Source organism: Mus pahari, chromosome 12, assembly GCF_900095145.1.
Source record: "Mus pahari chromosome 12, PAHARI_EIJ_v1.1, whole genome shotgun sequence".
NCBI classification, from domain to species: domain Eukaryota; kingdom Metazoa; phylum Chordata; class Mammalia; order Rodentia; family Muridae; genus Mus; species Mus pahari.
In genome coordinates, this window is record NC_034601.1 from 43945467 (window position 1) to 43951623 (window position 6157).

The following is a 6157-nucleotide window of genomic DNA, read 5'->3' on the forward strand; positions in this document are numbered from 1 at the left end:
TTCTTCTTCTTTCTTCTTCTTCTTCTTCTTCTTCTTCTTCTTCTTCTTCTTCTTCTTCTTCTTCTTCTTCTTCTTCTTCTTCTTCTTCTTCTTCTTTCTTCTTTCTTTTTTGAGGGATTTCATTGTGCAGTCGTGAAAACCTCAAAAGTTCTAGGAAACTGCAAACTATTTGGAAACTCTGTGCCAACCGTTAAGCCAAAGGTCAGACTTATTCTTCTTGTGTCACCATTTCTCAGCTGAGAATTTCCTATGTGGCTTTTGAGGCACCATTCATCCTGGGGTCTCTCTGGCAAGGTGATAGAGTTATGTTTTCCCTCCAGTCGCTTTTCTTTTTACCTTCTATAAAATCTTCTGCAGGGTATGCTACCCAGGAATCCCAGTGTGCTAGTAAAAGTACAAAGTGTTCATACAGCCACCGGTAGTGCTGGGATATTCTAAAGCCTCCTAGTGCTAGAAGTGGATGGTTGTGAATCTCTTGACAGTGTGTGCATCAGCTTGTAGTAGGTTTCTAGAGTCAGCTCCTACTATCTCTGAAGCTGGTTGTTTGCTATTTGGGAAATTTGAGAGCTGGATAACTGTTGATAACTTCCCACCAGCCCATTGTGAGTGTTTACACCACAGGGATAGAAAAATCACTACAGATCAGACCTTTAGACAAACAGCCAGTTTACTCATATACTGCTGACAACAGCAGTTTAATGTTCTGCAAACCAAACTTAAATCGGGAGATACGCAACAGTAGGTTAAGGTATGTTATTATAGGGCTAGTTGAATTAGGCCAGATTTGTAAATTATTCTTCAAAAAAATCAAGTCTATATAAAGCCACTCTGTGTGTCAGATGTGTATCCCCTGAACCATTTTATTGATACTACTCCATGGCCCGTCCTATCACCTTTTACTGCTTCTCAAATCAATAGGCTGAAGCAGTCCAGGCATCTTGCTACACTGTAGATTCTAAGATCATGCTTGTACAACTGAAATAATGTAGAATGCACAGCTAGTCCAATTATTTGACTATAAAAAAACTAATTTGGCTCACTGCATCATTGATCCATTTAATTGTACAGCAGCTTCCTATTGATAACAGGAAATGGCCCGACCCAACTGCGCTGAAAATGGAAATGGCCGGTTTTCCATAACCATAAATTTAAATAAGGATTCTACCTTATGTGTGGAAAAAAATCATAACCAGGGTTTCTTCAATATTTCTTATTTTTACTGATCTCTTTGTCTTGCATATGATCTGATGGCTTACAAACTTTCTGGACTTTGTAAGTCATTAAATGTTAGCCTCTGTTTGTGTTCACGACTGAGCGTTTTATTTCAGATAGATACTGTGATGAATCTAAGCCATCATATTCATTCTGCCCTTGGGAAGCATTCAGCAATCTCTCAGCATCACAGAGGATGCTGGTGACCTAGAAAAACTACTTTCTATGGTATTTCTAAGAAGCCTCTTGGTTCAGGCGGCTCCTGTTCACTACACATATGTAGTGTGGGTCAAAAAACGTTTGACAGATAACCACTTGTTTTGGTGCAGTGTGAGATATTAAGGGAGCCAAATGCAAATGAGGTGTAATCGCTTCCTTCACCAGCTCACAGTTCAGTGGAAAAGATACTCACACACACACAGTTAAAATGCTTGTAACAGTAAGTTTTATGATAGACAAACTGGAGTGAGAGAAATCATACTAACTTTTAGAAAACAAAGGATATTCATAGAATTAGAATTAAAAAACGGTAGGAATCCAATATCGAGGGAAATAGCCAGGTAGATAGCAAGAGATGAAATTATGAAGGTGTGGGTGGACACTGTGGGGTCACAGGGGTGGGTGTTGACAGAATGCTACAAGACAATAAATAAATAAGTAAATAAATAAATAAGTAAAAGGGAGAGAATTGTAGCAAAAGTAACCTGGCAGGAAAAAGTTTGCAGAGAAAATGGACACAAGATAATAAATTATGATAAAATGATAAAGTTACATACAGCTGAACATTGTTGAACAGATATGTAGAATCGAGGCTTCTAGAAGTTTTCAAACGGAAACAGAACCTGGATGAGAGAAGATGCAAAATTAGAAACAGTGGTGAGTTCTCTGCACTGTGCTACATATGCGATGTGATTGTTATGCTTCAGAGTTCAAATGTCCTTTGAAAAGCTATGTGTGAAATGCCTGGTCCTCAAGTTAACAAGAGGGCTCGATGGAGTAAGAGTGCTTGCTGCCAAGCCTGATAACCTTGAGGACAAACCCTAGGACCTGAATGGTCAAAGGAAAGAGCCAACTCCTCAGACCTCCAAACAGTGGCACAAGTTGACCCCCCCCCCCCCGACACAAACACATACACACCAGAGATAGAGGAGAGAAGAGGGGGGAGGGAGAAGGAGACAAAGACAGATATATAGGAAAGCTTGGTCTGAACCTGACACCTCAGTGGGAGGTGTTAGAACTCTGGAAGGTGAGGTGAGACCTGGCTAGAGATGTAAGTGTGTTGGTGGTAAGCCTCTGAAGATTGAAGTTAGCTTTGACATCTCTCTCTCTCTCTCTCTCTCTCTCTCTCTCTCTCTCTCTCTCTCTCTCTCTCTCTCTCTCTCTCTCTCTCTCTCTCTCTCCCCTCTCTCTCTGTATCTGTGTGTCTGTGTATGTGTGTGCCTGTGTCTCTGTGAGTGTGTCTTTCTGTGTGTGTCTCTCTGTCTGCATCTTGTGCCTTCTCTTTTCTCCTCTCTCCCCCTCCTCCTATCTTTCAAGGGCACAGTGAGGCTTTATCTAGGATCCCTTCTTCTTCTTCTTCTTCATACCCAGCCACATCCGAGACTCAGAACAACAGAACAAACAACCACAGGTCTCTGAAACTAAGTGAAAAAAAATTTTTTTGGGGGGGGTAATAAGTTGTTTTTCTCAGGTACTTTTTTAAAAATACAATCATGAAATGCTGACTGACACATCTATGGTGCCACGTTTTATTGTGTAGCTAAAGAGATGTTATTTCCATTCACACATATGAAAATGCGATCCAGAGAAGCTAAAACAAAGCCCATCATGCCTTGTATATGATACAGGAGGACACAAATAACTCAAATTGCTTAGAATCTCAAAATATTTCTCAAGTTGAGTGTATACTGTTTTACAAGAACCTTTATATATGTATCGAACCATCGCAACAGTCTTAACAGAAAAAACAATTAGAAAGCGCAGAGGGATTGGGGATGGGAGAAAGGAATGAAGAATCCTGTCCATCATGACTGTCCAGGGGCATCCACTGAGAAGTGATGGAAGGACTTTTAGAACAGAGGAGTGACTACTCTTGCATTCTGTATACACTACCATTGACTCTTCTCACATAAAGCCCACAGCACAGGGAGTTCTACAGAGAAGGGACTGTATTTTGTGTGATGAGAGAGACCCAACTCATTGTGAATGCTGTTAAAGTTCATTGGAAGAATCTTCAGGGGTATGGGGAAAAAAAGTATCTTCTATGAAAGGTCTGTGTGGGGCAGTTTAACATGAAAAATCATAGGACAACCTGACTACAAAGTTAAATGGAATTCGAGGACCTGGACCAAGCTTCCACTATTTCAGATGAGGTCAACAGAGCACAGAACACATCTGCCCAGGGATATCCTGATTAGCTCCAGAATCAAGAAGTGGCAGTCCCAGAATTTGAGTCAAGGAACGATAAACCAGGGATCAGAGTAGACTTGGTACAAAATGCCGAGTTCGAGGTAATGTCAGCATGCAGAATGAAAGTCAGAGATGCAGCCTTCCCAGGCCCAATGCTGGGAGGGAAACTGGAAGTAAGAAGGGATACGAGAGTGGGTATGATTCCCCCTTTACTAAACTGCTCATGCCCCTCAGAAACCCCTTGTCAGCATGAATGTTCCCAACGATGCTGGCCTAAAAATGCTACGTTAGTAATATTCTGACCTCTTGGTTTAAATAGATGCTATTTGGTCAAATCTCACTGGGACTGGCTCCAACGCACACCAGTTACCCATGAGCAATTACACCCCACACATTTGAAAGCGCCGGAGGTAACTGACTGTGGCAGAGTTTGGCCAGCCTTTATGACTTAGAACAGAGTCAAGGCTAGAGACAAGCTTTTTCTACCTGGGAACTGCATCTTGAGCTGAGAATGAAACTGCTCTAAAATGATCAGGACCACGAGCTGAGAATCCCTGCTCTGAAGGATTGCTCAGAGGAAGGAAGGGATGGATCTAAGGGACAAAACGAGGACAATGTTGCTTACTAAATCATCTTTGTCATCTCCCCTCATGTCCTAGGTATCACATTATCCTTAGCTTTGCCTTGTAAATGGAACAGAGCTTTAAAAGGAAAACCCCTTCCCTATAAAACAAGAGCGGCCCTGCCCTGACCCAGGGAGTTACATGGGAAAATGTAGTAGCTGTCCCTGTGACCTGTGTTCCTTGGAACCACCCCCAAGACTGGAGCCCTGCTCCCCCTTCCCTGAGGTTACACATCTTACTCATTGTGGTTTATTAAGCCTTTGATCTTATCATCAAACAGAAACAGGGTTGAGTGAACTGGGTGAGGGTGATTTCATCTGGTGGGAGAAAAAAGGAAGGAATCAAGCTGTTGGTTTCCAAATCAGCTTTTACCGGACGGGATGTTGGAAAGGTTGCCTCTGCCCTTTCGTGGTTGATTCGTGGTTGAGAAAATAGAGGCAATCTGGGAAACTGAAATGCCTTCTTCAGTTTCCTTCCTGTTGCTCAGTGTTCAGGAATATCTCATGGAGGCAAAGAAGCAAGACAATGAATCATTTGGTGCTACCTATCCTAATACTAGAGCACACCAGTTTCCCCAGAATTCCCCGAGAGAGGTCTGTGGCTTAGCAACTCTACTTCAGCGTGGCCATCACACCGTGCCCCTTATTAGACCGGGCTTGGTGTTCATGATGAGAGCGGTAATCATGAGTTCTGCTCCACAGACCCACCTTTCCTATCAACTAGCTTGTATGGTTTATCTAAGAAACCCACATGGCCTTCAGAGCCTGTTTCCATTACACACATTAGCTTTCTTATGGCCAAGGGATCCAGGATAACTGACAAACCATGGAGAAGCTAAAGTGTTTCTGAAACAGTATCCGTTGTCTTCCACTCCGAAGAAAGTGACAGGCTTTTGCACGATGGCCTGGAAGCTGTCCACTTTGTCTCTGGAGGTCAGGTGCAGCTTGGGGGAATAAGTCAGAACATCGGGTACAGTTTGCACCACACAGGTGCTCAGTGATAATCAGCTTCCCATGCCATCCTATCTCCACCACCACAGGGCATATAGGTCCCCAAGAAGTCCACTTCAGCTTATTATGCATGTGGTTGCACGGGCACTTACACACCAATATTCAGAAGAGGAAATTTTCCCTTTAGCATCCAGACCTAGTAAACACTATACTTCAGCCCTCCTGGCTCCCTACTGTTTCCTGGAAACGAAAACAGTTGCGATTCTGAGTACTAAACATGGTGAAAGTGGATCTTACAAATGCTTGTCTTACCTGCTTTACTCTCTGGCCCTCTCTGCCTGGTACTGTAGGCGTTTAAGTGGAACCCAGGGAATTCTCACTTGCCTACTTCACTCTGAGCACACCCAGAGCTGCCAGATCAACAGACCCCACTTAGCCAGCCACTGAAGTAAAAACTAGATCAATAGATTATTTTCCTATTATGTTTCCCTAGAACTCTCACAAGAAACATAGCATCAGGCTCCCGAGACCATCCACAGGCCGTGGGTCTGTCCCCAGGCAAGGAACACATTCTGGTAGGGACCGAGCTTTGCACTGGTCCTTTAGTATGTCCTAACTCTTCCAGGTTTGAGAAAAATTCCTCCCTTCCTGTCTCAGTTCCATGTGAACCAGCTGAATACAGATTTTTGTTTATCCCCAGAGATTTTTAGACAGGGTCTCACTACATAGCCCAGGCTAGCCTAGATCAGACTTCCCTTAAACTCAAAGAGATACACCTCCTTCTGCCTCCCCAGTGCTGGGATTAAAGGCATGCAACCACCATGTCTGGTTCATATATATATATATATATATATATATATATATATATACACATGATTGCTGTATATCAAAGTAGAAAATGTACCTATGTTAGTGGTTTGTACATTTATATGGTTTAATTGAAGGCAGGAACGTCTGGACTAA